We start from the raw sequence: 17531 nt of genomic DNA, 5'->3' as shown, positions 1-17531 counted from the left end.
TGACACTGCTAATGACTGTGGCTTGTGCCAGCTTGTTTAACACTTGCTTGTAAGCACATTTATATGCAAATGAAAACAGCCAATTGCCAGGTTAATTACAGCAGCCCAATTGTGTCTGTGCCAGCGAGGAGGAGGCGACGGCTAAGGCAACATTCCAGTCTCTTCTGGACTTTCCTTGCTTTTTGATTTTCAGCTCTTTTATTGAGATCATCCTTTTGTGTTCATCTTTGTATATTCTTTTTTTTTCTCTATTCTTTATTTAACAAGGAAACACACATTTGTTTTTTGTTTATCTGCTTGTGCTTTCCAGTCTTTTTCTAATTTATTTTCTTTGTAGTTTCATGGTTTTCCTCACTTTCTAATTTTGATGCTTTTGTGCTACAGAAGGTGATGGGCAATGGCACTGACTGCAGTCATACACCATGCCAACAGGCCTCCCCTTACCGCTCTCAAGCCTAACCTGTATAGCCCCTGCCATTCAGTGCAGGGCCTTTCTCAAATTGTGTCCACTGGCGACCCACAAACTCATTTTGCTTGTGACTACTTTCAAACCCGGGCCTCCAGAAGTGAAAGGGATGAAAGGCTTGAGAATTAGTCTGCTGAGCCACATTGTTGTTCTTCAGCTAATTGTTCTTCCCATTCTTTATCACTGAAGCTCCCACTGGTTAGAGAAATCAGACTGTGCTCTCTCTCTCTCTCTCTCTCTCTCTCTCCCCCGATGAATGTTAAATTAATTACTCTGGGTGTTAAAAATGCATTTAGGTCACATTTTAATCTCATGCAAATTTATTGGCACACAGAAGCAAATATTAACTGTACAGCCATAGGGCAGCCGATGGCTAGGGATGAAGGTACAGTACCTCTTTTAACTGACAAATACAATCTGTTAACCAGCCTGCTGTAACATCAGCGCTCACAGAGAAAAGACAATCTGCCTGGATATTTAACAAAACTGTTACAGTGTACTAATCTATACAATTATGTGATTGTTTGGATTTGTAACAGAAGTGGAGCGACAGTGTAGTCAGTGCAGCTGCATTTTGAAGTGTTCCCATTTGAATTGTTTCTTGGTCATTAATAATACAAAACGCCCTTGAAAGATGTAGGGATATAACTCTACCAGTTTTGTTTTTCATGCAATTGAAACTTTAATATACAGAGCTCTAGATACTGACATTTATCATAATGGTCTGAATTTTTGGTGCCGTTGGGACTTTTGAATAACCATGCTTAATTAATACTCTTAATTACCCAAAGGATTCGCTGTCCCTAAGATCGAAATCTCAGAATCCCAGTCTTCCCAGACCTGTTACTAGTCTCCAGGAAGGAAAATGCTTCTGGTATTGCTTGGTTTGTTTGTTTATTTAAAAACATTTTAACCAGGAAAAAGCTCATTGAAATCTGTCTTAATTCCAAGTGTGTTCTGGCTGGATCACAATGACGACATATCACACATACGCTTTGAAAACAAACTGAAGACAAACAAGCAAGCTGAGTTGTCTGCGCAAACATTGGTGATCACACAGCTCAGTATATCTGTTGGTCATATTTTGATGTTGTAGCCCTGGAGTACGTGGCTCTTCCTGGGTCTAGAGAGGTTATGCTGAGATTATACAATGCCCAGTTAGACCCCACCTAGAATACTGTGTGCAGTTTGGGACCGCTCGCTACAAAAAATGACATCATTGCACTCAAAGGTACTGAAAAGGACAACTAGGCTGATCCCAGGACTATGACATGGGCGATGAGGAAAGGTTAAAATAATTACATCTCTTCAGCCTAGAAAAAGAAGTGAAAGAGAGGACGGCTGAAGTCTATACAATCATAAATGGTATAGATAAAGCTAACGCAAGATGCTATTTCAAATTTAGCACAGAGAGTAGAACAAGAGGGCATAAATTGAAGCTGAGGAAAAGTAAGTTTTAGAGCAGAAGGTAGGGAAAAAAGACTACATTCTGTGCTTTTAAATTTAGTCTCCCAGCCACAGAAGGCCGATATCTGTGTTACAGACATGACTGAGAAAAGACCATGGTGTCCACAATTGCACAACCTAGTCCATATCTGAGGTTTGCCTAACTGCATTCCTCAATAATTTGGTTTTCATTAGAAGGAGGCACAGAATGAGAGAGTAGGGGAGGGAGGGAGTAAGAGGAACAGCATGAAAGAGCAGGGGAGGGAGAGAGTAAGAGGCATAGAATGAGAGAGTAGGGGAGGCAGGGAGAGTTTATTATTAGTAGTGTGTCCTTAACTTAAACACTCATGCAAAATGAACTTTTACTGAAGTTGAGGCACTGCTTTGGTACTTTACCTGTACAGCAGTTCATGCCATTAAAGTTCTGTTGGATATAAACTTGGATATAGAGAGGTTCAAACTTGTGACCGGGTTAAGGAAGCAGGGGATCAAAGAGCCCAAGTGATTTAGCGTGAACTCTGGCCCCTTACAAAAACAGCTGCTTCTTTCTGTCTCTCTCTATTCTTAATAGCTGACAGTGGGAAGAAAAATGATTCCTTTCAGGTCTTGGGAAACAGAGAAGCATCTTGGATTAGGTTTAACAGGAGCTTTCTCCATTTCTCTCCACCTTTCTCCCTCTACCCCCCCTGTCTCTCACGCAAACTTTTTTCTTTATTTAGCCCTCCCATCTCTCTCTCTCTCTCTCTCTCTCTCTCTCTCTCTCTCTCTCTCTCTCTCTCTCTCTCTCTCTCTCTCCTCAAACTCTGACCAAGTTGTGAAAGGCATTCAGCCCCTGATCTGGGCTCCCTCCATCAGGAATGCAAATGGCTGTGATTGTGTGACCCGGCGGGGCGTCGCAACATCTGCAGGAGCTTCTGCTAACATTGGGAGGCTGTGTGCTGCGCTGCAGGCCGCTTTGTGAGCTGCTGGAATTATCCCATTGTTTCGCTTCCTTCACGTCTTTGAACATTTTAGAACATTAACCCTAGATTGCACGAATTACACAGATGTCCTGGGAAAACAGAAAAGGAAAAAAATATACTTTTATTATGTAGTGAAGGCCTGATTCCAACTTCTGATTTCCATGTGTCCTGTGTTTTTATCTTTTCATTTTTTTTTTTTTATAAAGTTAAATCATTTAAAAAAAAGTGTGATAGTCAAGGCTTTACAATCATTTTTTTTACATTTTGATATCCCTGGCGAAGGGGGTATAGTGGAGGCGTCAGTCTGCAAGTGAAATAAAGTTTTATATATGAAGAGAGACGATTGTGCGGTTGTGATATAATAATAATAATAATAATAATAATAATAATAATAATAATAATAATAATAATAATAATAATAATAATAGCAGGAGTTGTAAAAGGGTCTGTGTGTGTGTGTTGGGAGGAGTGGGGAGGGAGCTTGCAAGGAATCCCCCCTCTCCCTTGTCAGAACACCAATTCTGCCTATTGTTATCAAAGCCACAATTAATCATTACATTTCTGCAAGCAGGGGCACTGTTGCCATAGGGACCCAAATGATCCATACTGCTTTGCATATCAACAGAAAAGTTTACAATCGCTGAGGAATTAGGGGCCGAGTTCCTTTGCTCTGAGCAGCGAGGTTGGAATTGAACTTGCTCTCCCGTATTTTGACTGTAATATATATATATATATATATATATATATATATATATATATATATATATATATATATATATATATATATATATATATTACAGTTGTAGTCAAAAGTTTACATACTCCAATGGAAATTTATAATTTCTAAAACATTTTCAAACAAATAATTATAGGAAGAATCTTTTGTAGAAAAAGTTTTGCTTTTGTGGATGAGGAAAAACTCAAAAAATGCCAATTAAAAAGTGTTCATACCCTGACAAGGAAAATTAAATTAATAGCTGGTTGAGGCACTTTCAGCAATAATAACCTCTTTTAAACGATTAGGATATTTGTCAATGAGCTTTTGGCATGATTCTTTAGAGATTTTTGACCATTCTTCAACACAAAATTGTTCCATTTCATTCAAATTCTGAGGACTTGCACAGACTTCTTCAACTCATACCAAAGATTCTCAATCGGATTTCGATCAGGACTCTGACTAGGCTATTCCAGAACCTTGATTTTATTCTTCTTAACCATTCTGGAGTAGATTTTGATGTGTGGTTTGGATCGTTGTTACGTTGGAATGTCCAGTTGCTCTTTAATCCAAGTTTTGTAGCGGACGGTTTCAGATGATTGGCCAGTATCTTTTGGTATGCTATGGAATCCATTTTCCCATGTATTGTAACTAAATTTCCTGTGCTATTAGAGGGAAAACAGCCCCATAGAAGGATATTACCACCTCCATGCTTTACAGTAGGTATGGTGTTCTTTTCTTTGTAAGCCTCACCAGACTTTCTCCAAACGTAACGACTATCGGCATGACCAAATAGCTTTTTACAAAACCTTTGACCAGAACTCCTATCCATTTTGCAAACTTTAAGCGATTGTCCTTGTGACGTTTTCCTAAGAGTGGCTTTTTCCTTGATCTGTGATCATTGAGACCTTTACCAAGCAATATTTGACCTATGGTTAAAATGGAAACCCCAGTCCCACTTGCAGCCAACTTTTAATATCTTTGGCAGTCAATCTCGGATTGTTATTAACCTTCCTCACAATTTTTCTACTTGTTCTTGGTGAAAGAACCTTCTTTCTTCCAGACTGAGGGAGCGTTGTGACAGTACCAGGAGTCTTGTACTTCTTGATAGTAGAAAGAATAGTTGAAATTGGGATACTTAAATGGCTGGAAATCTTCTTGTGTCCTTCTCCAGCTTTATGACAATACATCATTTTCTGTGTGTGTGTGTGTATACCACACAAAGTGGTATGGACTCCACAAAGAGCTAGAAATGTCTCTGTCATGCTCCTCAAACCATTCACACACAGTACTGGAATGCTGGTACCTTATCGTCTTGAAAGCAGCCAGCGTCACCAGGATACATTTGCAATATTGTATCGTAAACAAGGTCTGCACACACAAGCAGCTAAACTGTGGAATAATGTAAGACGCTTTGGCGTTTGTGGTAATGTCAGTCTGGTATAGTTTTGGGCAAAAGAGTTAATTTACTATTGATAACCGGTAGATATCGACAACGTTTTCCTCTCATCTTGTTGTCCTGTCGACAGTTTGATAACCTCTGATTCTCCTGCTGTGTACATATGTGGAATTGAATGTGGAGAGATGCCATCATACATTAGACAACGCTGTGTAAATAGAGGGCCTACAGCAACATCTGTGTGCTTTTATGGAAAAACAACCCTATTCTACTCTTCTTGCAGTTATTGAATAGAAATAGATTGGCACATAAACTAATATTTTGTATTAAATCTAGGAGGACATCAACAATGTAATGGTTGATTTGCATGAGCAGCAATTTAAAGTGTGTAGAACTTAAAATTTTGTATTTTTTCCTGGTCATTAAGAAACTGTATTTGGTACCAAAACACTCCTAGACCAGCTAGACCATTGTGGAGTGATCCTGACCTACAGCACAGGAAGTGATTAGTTACCTGGAAGCAGAAATTTTGAGTAGACTGTGTTTTACTGGTCACATTTGCAGTTTGATTACAGAGGTTTAGAATGACCCAAGTTGTATGTGTGTTTGATTAAAAGTTGATACGCTATTGTCTGAGCTCTTTGACAAAAACAAGCAAACATCACTTGCCTGGAATTCCTTAATTGCAGGTGCAGTGTAGGTTATTGTCCTGGTGAAGCGTTTTCATGCTGGCATGGCACACGTAGATTTATCCAAGTCTGGAGACATCTAAACAAAGCTCTACCCAGCAACTGGTAATTTACACAGGTGTGAAAAAGAAATACACAATTGATGTAAATTCCACCTCTGTGATAATAATAATTGTAATTGAAGTGATAACAATAATGGGGATGCAGACTGAAGTCTGTTTTGGAAATTGGTCTTCTGCTGAGACAATGTATTTGTTTTCATTTATTTAGTTACATTTGTGGTGGAGGGTAAACCTAACACTATATTAGCACCCCCTAGAATCTTGCTTTAAAGTACCCTTTTAAATATCTACATAAATGGTATACAAGTAGTCTGCCCTGTGCTGTATGCCACCATACCAGTCTCCAGCTAAAGATACAATGTCTTTCTAGTTCCCAATCCCTGTTTTTATATTGGCTTACAAAGGGGTGTGAGTCTGGCAATAAACCACTTAGTGGTGTTGAGATTATTGATTCTATCCTGATAGGTAAAACTTTTCCCTTCTCTTTCGACCAAAAAAAAAAAGCCATGCACATAGAAACACATGTGCATGCACAATAATTTATGGCTCCCAGGTTCTTGATCAATTGATAGCAGGGTATCCTTTGGTAAATAGAGTTTTAGACACATTGCCAATAGACCCCGGCTATTGATCAGAGTGTAAATTAAAAACTTAATCAGGTCTCTGAGATAAGCGTTATCTCCGCCCCCGGCAAATTACAGGGCTGGCTCACAGAGCTGATCAGAGCAGGTGTCTGCCTTCCATTGGAACAAGTGGGGCAGCTACTACTGCAGCGTCCCCTTTCACGTGCTTTATAGTAGAGGTACAATCGGCAACTCATTTCCTACTGGAATATCAGACAGGTAATATTCATCAATAATCGATGCATTGAGAACACTTTATTATTCAAAGGCAAGAAGTAAAAAAAACCAAACAAACAAAGAAAATTGTGTGTGTATATGTATATATATATATATATATATATATATATATATATATATATATATATATATATATATATATATAATATATATACTGTTGGTGGGTCTCGAGAGCTAAATACTCTTTACATATTAAAATAGAATCATAGAATCAAGATAAGATGCACACCGTTATAGATTTAGTTTTCACAGTCCCCTTCTAGTAATGATTTAAACAATGGTAGTGAATTGGGGGGGGGGGGGGGGGGGCTAAACTAGTTTTACATGTGACAGAACTGGACTGCAGTATAGAAATGGGTTGGAAGAGCTCAGTGTTTAAAAAAGAAACTGTTGGGTTACAGTGTGGAAGGGAGTGAGTTTACGTAGCTCAGTGGTTAAAGAAAGAAAGTACTGAGCTGCAGTTTTGAAGGTACAGTAGTTAGTTTGAGCAGGTCAATGGTAGAAGCTGAGCACTTGGCCTCAGTGTGGATTGTAAGTAGTTGGTTAGTTCTGTAGTGGTTGCTGTGGTTAAGAAAAGTAGTAGAAATTCATGAAAGTATGCAAGAATAATACTGAGCGCCTAACCTGGCTGCCAAGCTGTGGGTGTCTGTAATAGACGCTTTGTCAGATAAGCCTTGAAAAGACTCGTTTAGTTAGCAAAAGTGCTGGGGGAGCATGCCCTGATAAACCTGCCGTTTTCTCTCTCTAATACCCACGAGCTAAAATCAATAGACAGGATAATGCTGTGGCTAGGCTGCCTGTCTTCTTTATCTTCAGCTTTCTGAACTCCGAATACATTGAGGGGGGGGCATGGGTGAGGGGGCTTATTACACTAATAACCCAAGTACTGGGCCTGTTCCAATTCAAAAGAAGAAAATGGGTTAGACTGCTTTAAAAAAAAAAAAGAGCCATCTGTTTAGTGCATTTTATTTCTGCATCATTTTTGTCTTTGTGTGTGTCTCAAGTTATTTCTGCTGACCCAGGTCTCGCAGTGTCCCTTTCCCTGTGCTTCCCACGGCTCAGGCAGACAGTTTTACAAGGCAGTCCAGGAGCCGTTTATTTTCAGAAGTATGTGTATTTATGTATTTATTTATTAGATTATTTTTGTTTAATTTAATAATTAGTTCATTTAATTATTTGAAGATATTTAAACAGTATAGGGGCATTTTCGTTAGCACAATTACTTGCCAAAAGATTTTATTTTATTTTATTTTAAATATTTAAATCACTGTATTTAACCCTTACTATTAACCTGATGCCCTGTGTCGGAAATCGCCCCTTTTTTTATACTTCACTTTAAAACCGCTCTTCTAATCTCTCTTTGTGCTCATTTTTTCCCCCACACTACCTAAATAATACATGATCAGCATGGGTTGAAACCACATGCTTGCCATTCGCGTCATTCAAAATCATGTTTTCAAAACATAAGGATGGCACGTTTTATTTAGGTAGTGTGGATAATTCCATTAAAAAAATATGCAAGCCAAGTATTATTTGTTGGCCTGAATCCCAGGTCTGACCATTTTTAGGGGTGATATCGTAGACCCTTCATAGTAGGTTTTGCCAGGCAGGAATTTGCCAGTCAGTTAGCAGAGTCTGTTGTCGGGGCTATAAGTGTAAAATATTGCCCAAGGTATTAGCAAGCAGTGATGTTGGCCTGTGGCAGTTACCCAAAGTGCAGTGTATTAAAAAGCAGTTGGGATCCAGAGCATAGTATATCATAGAGCAGAGAGCGATAAGGCCTGTCTTCCTGGCTGTGGATCAATGAAGGTTAGTGACATCATATCGTAAAAGTGAAAGCAAGTGCTCTACCCCAAGCTATTTATCAGCTGCACATCACACACAAGAACACCACTCTTTCACTGTTAGAGCACTTGACTTCTCAACTCGGCCACTTTACCACTTAGAAAAGAGACGGTACCTTTTTCCCCCCCCCCATTGTATCCGAAGCTCTGTACATTACCCTAGAAATATTGAACTTGATCTGTAATTTGAAGGGGTCGTGTAGGTTGGTTATAGGGTAATAACAATAATCAATTGTCCTGCTGTAAAAGCCAGTTTATTTCTTTTAGCTAATTTCAAATCCAAGTTCACAAAAATTTAAGAAATCCACAGAACATAATAGCTTCAATAGACATATGGGCTTATACTTTTGTATACGCTGTTTACTGTGAAAATTCAGTTAGTCCTTTATATTGCCCTTGTGCCTATAAGTGCCCCCAATTTCCCTTTCTACTAAAATAATTCAGCATAAGCACAGACTTGGGTGCTCACACTCATATGAAAACATATTCTTCTCCTAATGTATTATTTGTATTCCAGTTTTCTTGAGAATATAGGAGCAGTTGACTCATCCCTGCACCCAATGTTTGCTCTGGAAGTCCAGGTGTGGTTTCCTGGTTCTGTGTCTGTGAGGGTGAGGGTGAGTGTGGGGCTCTTAGCTGTCCAGTCACCAGTTCTGCACTGTATATGTTTCGCTTATTAGCAGCCTGGGGCATTATCTCAGGGCTTCCCCCTCTGGGTTAGTGTGTAACCGCTCTGTCAATACACTCCTGTCCAGGCTCTGACAGCTGAATAAAACCCACACAACTGCACTGCACTACACTGGTCCACGCAGTGCAGCCACTTATTGAGCAGCCAATAGCAATTTAACTGCTGACAACAGAAGGAGCCTGGATTCCAGAGAGGCCAGCTTTACTCTTAGAGTTTCCATTTTCGAGTTGATCAGAGTGAAACACTGGATCGGCTCAGTGGCGAGCAGGCTAATTAACTAACCCTTCATGCTTTTCACCTCTGGAGGCCCTGGTTCGAATCCAGCTCATAAACAAAATGAGTTTGGAAGGCTCAGCTTGGCCCCCAAGGCATGTTTGTCCCATCACAAAACGACCACGTGACTGAGTGGCAGGCAGGGGGTGTTCAGGTCAGGCTTGAAGTGCGCTCACTTGCAGAGCTGTGTGATTCCTTGGCACTGACACGGATTGAGCTATTAAAGTCTGTATTACAATAGTGGACCTTTTAAAAGCACTGTAACTAATGCAGACTGACAAACTTGTGGCTGTCGAAGGTAGTATAGTTGTAGGGGGCTTTTCAGATTATTGGCACTTTATTGTTGTTGCTTGGTTATGGACAGACAGCTGGCTGGAGGATACAGGGTTAAGAGCGATTCAGCACAGGCAGTGTCATTTTCGACATTCCCTTAGGCAGGAGGAGGGTCACAAACAGCTGTAAAAGCCCTGTTTCCCATCTGGGGAAGTTGTTGAGAAATAAGTGTCAGACATTGGGAGAGATTCCAGCAGTCCTTAAAGGTGTATACAATACAGCTGTGACTTGGGTTTTCTAATTCAGTCCCCTTCCCATTTACTAGCTTCAGGATGTTTTTCAGTCCCCCTTACAGATAGGATTCGAATGCGTTTTCTTAATTTACCTTATTGTCTCTACAGAGCAGCCCTCTCCACCGCGTCCACAGGTATTCCAGTGCCCCAGAATCTGGCTGTCTCTAGAGGGTATATATTCACCTCTGTGTTGTTCACTTATCCCATGGTTTAAGGTAAGCATGATTGCACTGCATGTGTTCAGAAAATTCCAAGTGGACATTTTTCCATCTCAGAAAATCACTACCGAATTGGCAGTTTCTGCTTGAGAAGAGGACCAAGTTCAAATGCGCAGTTATAAGGGGAGCTGTTAAAATACCTGATTTTCACTTTGGAAGCTATCACTGTTAAAAGTGTGTGTGGTTTATGAATGGGTTCTTGACAAATTCTCATAAGCAAATTTGCCCACTTTTGCATTCTATAAACAACAGTATGTTTCAAGGAATCTATTTGCCATCATCGCTCTTGTGTGGAAATCCCCTGCTGTCGGATCTCTCTTGCTGGGATGGGAGCGGATAGGATAGGAGGGCATCGTGTTGGGACGTGTCCTCATTCAGTCACAGATCTGGGAAATTGAACTACTCCACACCCAGATACAAGGCAGGGAATCCTGGGAGTAAAGGAGGCCAAATTCATTGCCACACTTGGATATTGGACTTGATGTTATAACTGAATATGCTGCAGATTTCTTCACGCTGCTGGGAGACTGCCTAAGCACACCTTCTGGACGTCAACCCCATTCCCACAGTAATTGCTTGTGTTCATGAGGCTATAGAGAAATGAACGTGCGGATGTTTAGAAGCCTTGGGAAATTCTGTAAATCTTCAGTATCTGCCGCATAATTGCTGCAGCACCACAACATATTAAGATCACCTTAACAGTATTTTTTTTTATATATATATATATATATATATATATATATATATATATATATATATATATATATATATATATATAGACCCATGCAAAATCTCTTAAAAATAAATACATAAGTCTTAAATACCTTTTTTATTATATACATTTTGCACATTTTTCAAACCCTATTTATCTGTAGTTTTTTTTTTACGTTCACATATTGTTTGTCTGAGGCAGTGTCAGAGATTCAAAACTGATACATTGACAGAGGTAGTTTTAATTTATTGATCAGCAGGCTTTTATGCAAACCATGGCTACATCAACAAGGGTAACATGTCTATTTGCATTGAACTGGGATGTTAGAACCAGGAAGAGAGTGCGTGAAGGTGTGTTCCAGGGGATTTCTGCTTTGAGCTTAGGCACTGTGAAGGGACATGTCTCCACGCGTCACCTGAGGGCTGCAAGTTTTTATCTTTTGGTATCTGTGAGGGGAATAGGTGATTTACTGCTTTGCTTGTAATATTTTGAAGAATCATCTTTTAGGGCTATCAGTGTTTGTTTATTCAGTACTTTTAAACATCATTAAAAAAGGACCTTTGTTTATACACTTTGCTTGTTTGCTTTTATTGAAAGGTAAAAACTGTTTTGGGGTTTGCTGGCTGGAAGGAGTAGATTTAGAAAAAAAAAAAAACTTTATTGTTCAGGTTCAAGATTAAACTGGAACAATGATTATTTTGACATTAGCAAATTAGCATGAAGGCAATTCCCTGAAACTGGTACATGTTGTTTTCGAAGTGAATGGTCTATTCTAATACACAGAAGTTTGATCATGGAATGGTCGCAGCACATGTCACATGCAGTCATTTATAATACAAAAGGCTTCATGAAAACAACTTGCATGCAAAAAAAAAAAAAAAATTATGCAATACAAAAATTCAGGTTCATATTTGGCATTAGTAACAATAGAACTTTTTGAGATTTCTCTGCCAGCTCTCTTCTGATTGGCCTTGATCTCGATCTGCAAACAGCTTATTTGGTGTCCCTGAGGAATGTTGGAGGACACGGCATATGGTCCGTGTTTTTGGTGCTAGTGAGAGGTAGCGTGTGTAACTCGCAGAGGCACTTTTAGTGCTGAGTGGGGAGGCTGGTTAGTTGGTTGAGGAGGAGAGGGTTAGGACACCTCAGTGGTTAGGGAGCTGGGTAAAGACAGCAGACAGCTGTTCCGATTTGCAGTATTGATTGTGTAAGGTCACTGCAGGGAATAGGAAGTTGACCTGTGGGCATTTCTGGGGGGTGGGGGGCTGTTGGATAACATGCTTCCTTCAGTTATCTTGTGTGTCCTACAGCTGCCTTTACTGTACTAGATGGTAAACAGTGTGGTTTGTAGCTAGAGCAAAGGGACTTGAATCCATTTGTCCTTGTAGTTATGGCTGAGGGACACAGAGGGAGGTGTAGTTGACTTTGTTAGAGCTGAGGGACTGGGAAGTTTCACAGTGTGGGTCATGGTTCAAGCTGAGGGAATGGGAGGACGTGGGCAGAGTGGCTTGTTGTTAGAACTGAGGACTCTGTCCTTGTGGCCTGCGGACATGGTTAGAAGCGTGGTGCTTGAAGGCAAGCTTGTTTAATACTGAATGGTAGTTAAGACTGAAAGGATGAGGGAGGAGTTGGTTTCCAAAAGTTCAGGTGCGGTTACAGGGAATCCTAAAGCCTGGGGCAGTAAACAAGGGAGCAGGCAGTCAGCCAGGCACAATTCAACAAACTTTTAACCTCTCCTTGCATTCTCTCTCTCTCTCTCTCTCTCTCTTTCTCTCTCTCTCTCTACTAATCCCTTGTTTTGTCAGTAACTTTTCTCACTGCCTTCTGTTCTATTCCCTCTTTCAGTTCAAGTTAGTTCACTGGCATGACCTTTTGAAACATGTACTGCATCCCCACATCTGTTACAGATTTTAAGCGCACATAAAATGAATAAGCCAAACAAACCAAAATAATGTGGTCATTAACAATGTTAAGTATATGTACAGGGTGATTCATAAACAAGGCACCAGGTGAAAACAATATTATCCCAGAACATGTTGGAATTGAGCTCCACCATTGGATTGGCACATGGTCATTTTCACTACTGTGTGACTTGGCTTTAGTCTGTCTGTGCACCACAAGCACATTGCCCATGATTTTCATAAATGAACAGATATGTTTATCAATACTGTCTACTTGTAAACCTGAAATGAATTTAAATGTTTTATAAGAATGTTTCTTTCCCTGTGGTATGTTGTTTATGATTCACCGTGTATAAATTAGATACACTCCAAGCTGAGAGTAATTGTTTGCTCGGTGTTCCTGGGTTTCTGCTCTTTTGGGGGCTGAACCGTCGTTATAAACGCGGTTCTAACTCTTGGCCTGTCTGAAGCGTCTTTTTGTCTCTGAGTAAAAGGTTAATTACAGGGCTGTGTCTGATGTCACTGCCTGGGCGTCTCTCTCTCTCTCTCTCTCTCACACACACACACACACACACACACACAGACTCTCCCTCTATGTTGCCTCTCCTTTTTCATATATCTCACACAAAGACAGATTTACTTAGCCCTCTGCTCTAATGGCATTAATGGCGAAACTGAGATTTTAACTTGGCATCTCCTGACTTCTAATTCTCAAATTTGAACATGAGGCCAAACTACCATGCAATAAGTTTGCATTTCTAATACAGTAAAACCTGAATTAACTGGTCATCAAACATCTGTGGCAGCTCATCAGAACTATGGAACCAACTTAACCATTGCTAAGTGTAGCTATGGCTGCTGCATAAACTTTGATTTAATTCAGGCCTGTGTGTTTACTTTGTCAATACATAAATAAAAATACATTCAAATACTGATATGTATTATTTTGGAAACAATGGCATCAAGTTATTGTATGGCCCTTTGGCTTTGTAGTTTGAGCCAGGAGGTCAAGTTGGGTTTGATTCACATTGCTCAGGGTGACTGTGACCAAGGGGTGGCTTGGCTACATAGCAGTGCTGAGGACAGGGAGCAAGAAAGCAGTAAACCCAGCAGTGCCCAATTGATGTCTGCCTGGGAAAGGATACTAGAGAATTTTATATTGCTTAGATAGTTACAAGAATCCAGCTCGTCCAGGCAAAAAAGGTTTCGAATTTCTAATATGTGTATACAGTTTCACAGCACAATGGCTCTATTGTACAGTGCAAAATGACCCCCCTTCCTTTGAAATATGCATTCAAAGTGCTTGTAGGGCTGCAAGGACTCTCGGGTTTCTGCTATCTTTGTGTGTTATGTCGTCACTCGCCCCCGCAGGGCTAAATGTGCATCTCTGAGGGCAAACTGCCAAGGCCCATTCCAGCCAGGGATTAGGGAGAATCTGGAAAACAACCATCCTGACAAAACGACAGCATGGCAGGTAACCAGACCCACAGCGGGGCAAGGAGAGAAGGCAGACGATAATTACAGGGCTTTTTGTTTTCGGGACACCTTTAGCTGGCTACTTAAGTGCCTGATCTGAAGTGCGTGCCTTGTAATTACAGTACCGGACCCCATTAGGGCAGATTGTGTTTGCATGTGTGTCTGTGTGGGTGTGCCACTCCAATCGCTCACCTCTCAGTATTTGATAAGTTTCTTTTTGTTACCACTATGGCTATATCTTGGGAACTGTTTGTCCCATCCTGACGTCTGTTAAACATGCTGTAAATGTAGGTTATTGGTGTCTGCAAGGGTATTAAAGAGCTTGGTGTAGTGAATGACCTTGTGACCCCAACACTGCCATACAGTATAGATGTAGTGGTTAGCCAGATTTAAGTGGGTTTAGGCAAGAGTTTTACTCACTCGACTCCTAATAAACTCAAATAAACAAACAAACATATGTATAAGCCTCCTTGCCAGCGCCTTTGGGGCAAAATCTCCAGGCATCCAGGCCTCAGAGAAACAGATTCCTGTCTCTTTAAGCTGTTAGCTTTTCTAATAGATTCTTAAGCACTGGATTTAGTGCCTGTTAAACCAGGATTATCCAATCAATTATGGTCAGTACAAACAAGGGTTACTTAAAACACTACATTTTTCTTGTGGAGAGGCCAAAAGCATGGGCGAAATTATTGCTTCAGATAAGAATCTGTGCAGAGAGAAAGCCAATCCAGGCTTTCCAGTTGCTAACATTCCCGAAATAAGGACTTGAACCCCTAAGGCCAGGGCATCTGCACCGTGAAACCAGTAAAACCTGAAATGTCATCTCGTTCTGTTATCAAACTAGGGCTGCCTTCAGCTGGTAATACCAGCAGTCCAGGCTGCAGCGGGACGTTACATACAGATTGTATCATGTGCTTGTATCATTCCCATTTATACATTTCTTCACCAAACTGTTTCCTTAAGTATGAGAATGGCTTGGACCACAGTCCTGCTGTTGTTGTTTTTATTTAATTTTTTATGATTTATCGCACAGTGGGCATAGGTTATAATTTCGAGGTTTGAGCAATATATTATCTCCTGCCTGATTTTTTAATGATTGGTTCATTATTTCATTTTTTAAATACCATGTTCAGGCTTAGTGCTAAAATGATCAGGTCATACAGTAATAGCAACCCATCTCAACAAAGTCGTGTTTTTAAAAACCTCACGACTGAGAGCTTTTCAAGCCCCATTCATATTAGTGTTCTGCCGTCTACTGCATTCACAATTAACACCTGTATGTTGCAAGAAGAAACATATACTTGTAAAACCAGACTGGTTTTGTATGTGCATGTGTTTTGTTTTTTTTCCCCAAATTAAAAACTCACACACACATCCTAAAGTGCTGCACACCTTTTCAGGTGTTTGAGTTCAGCTGGGATCGACAGGAATTGTCTTTCCCACAAAGACACAGTGTGATCATCAGTACAGGTCTAAACAGAGGGCTGCCTGTACTGTGTATACTATGGAAACATGTGGCTGCATAGCTGCATTGGCAGTCATAAATCATCATTTCAAACTGTAGGGAACTGAATGCTATCTTTTGCATTTTCAAGTTCTTGGTTATGAAAGAAGTGCAGTTCATGAAAGTTATATACTCGTACTACAGTAACGGGGAATCCCAAAAAACCAGAAGCCCTAGGACCAGCTTGTTTTCAGCTTCTCTGCCTTCATGAATCCCTCATAAATAGCTTTTCCAGAAGCTTTTGAACTATCTTGCAATCGCTGTGTCTCCAAATAGTCATGTGATTATGCAGGGATTAAAATAAGACTTCCATTGCTTAGCATTTCGATCCCATCCTGGTTTTGCTATGACTTTAATAAGACACACCTGAGCTTGTTACCTATACACTGGAGCTAATCAAGCTCCGTAGTAAAACCTGGAATGGGTGAAACTGCTATGCAATAGGAGTTTAATTTCCATCTCTGTTATGTGATTAAAAGGGACATACCAAGTCTTAATGAAGAGCTGGTCTCAATTAAGCAGTTTAAAATGTCAGGTTAAGTTAATTAGGGGTAGAAACAGCAGCATTAATAGAGTTATTTAAATCCATTGTTTAGATAACAGTTAATAACAAATAACATGAAAAAGTGTAGAGAAAAGCAGTGTTAACTTTCTCTGTGGGTAGTCTCCCAATTAAATTTGGCAGTTGTCCATTTTAGAATGGCACATTTTAGAATGTAATATTTAGGTTTGCTTTGCAGCTTGTTCTGTGCCATATTTTCTGTGTTTTTGCCCCCATTTTGAAATGAGCACAACTTAATTAAGACGCAATGGGAGTCTGCAGATAGCATTGCTTAATTAGCTTAAGCTGGCTGCTGTAACCAGATCTGCTGCATTAATGACAACACGACCCTTGTGAAAAGGCTCATTGTTCTCCAGATAATTGTCCTTTTAGTTAACGCGGCGAGGGAAGGAGTGTCTCTCTCTTTTAGGAGGTCTGATAGGGGCCCGTAATGGTCCAAGGCGGGGCTGGGAGTAGGACCTGAGTTTTGAGCTGGCCCCTTGCCCGCTGCGACGAGCCACTTGCGAGCCCTGATGAAATCCCTTTGGCAAGCCGTGAAAAAAAAAAAAAAAAGTACAAAAAATAAATAATATCCCTTGGGGGCTCCACGAGTTGTGATGTTAATTATATCCCCTGACTGTTTAATGAATGAAATGCGATCAATATAATAGGGCAGATGTATGCAAACAGTGTGTTGATTGTTATCTAATGGCATATAGTTTAGTATACAGAATAGTGGAACAGTGATGGTGTCTGCAGAATGAGACATCGGAAGTGTGTTTCAGTGCAGTGTTTGAACGGAGTGCAGTTCTGTTGTTGACAACTCCAATACATTACGCTATTGGCTGTTTTGTAGAGATGTCTAGAGCAATTTAGCTTTTAGGTTTTTGAAACCTAAAAAAAGAGGAACTGCCTATTGTGTGGCCCTTCTAGAAGAGTTTAAATAAACATATGTAGTGTCATCGTGTCCCTTTCAATTTTACCAGATTTGGGGAAAAGACAATCCCCTTTTAAATTCTAGTTTTGCTTCCTATTTTAATATGTACAGTACAGGATGACCCATAAGTCAGACAGCATACTGTAGGTAGTACCATACTGTGTGTATTATGCCGATTTAAGGTGTTATCTGCTAAACTGGACAGACACAACGTGTTGATTGCACCACACATCAAACTGGTTCAAATTGGTTCCTCTTTGTTTGAAGACATTTCA

The 17531-nt window shown here is 40.2% G+C and overlaps 1 protein-coding gene across 1 annotated transcript in view; it reads left to right on the top strand.

Moving 5' to 3' along the window:
* The window catches only part of LOC117425577 (zinc finger homeobox protein 3-like), a 136691-nt gene that overhangs the window by 12878 nt on the left and 106282 nt on the right, over positions 1-17531 (top strand).

Source organism: Acipenser ruthenus, chromosome 20 (assembly GCF_902713425.1).
Source record: "Acipenser ruthenus chromosome 20, fAciRut3.2 maternal haplotype, whole genome shotgun sequence".
NCBI lineage: Eukaryota > Metazoa > Chordata > Actinopteri > Acipenseriformes > Acipenseridae > Acipenser > Acipenser ruthenus.
This window is presented reverse-complemented; position numbering and strand designations above follow the sequence as displayed.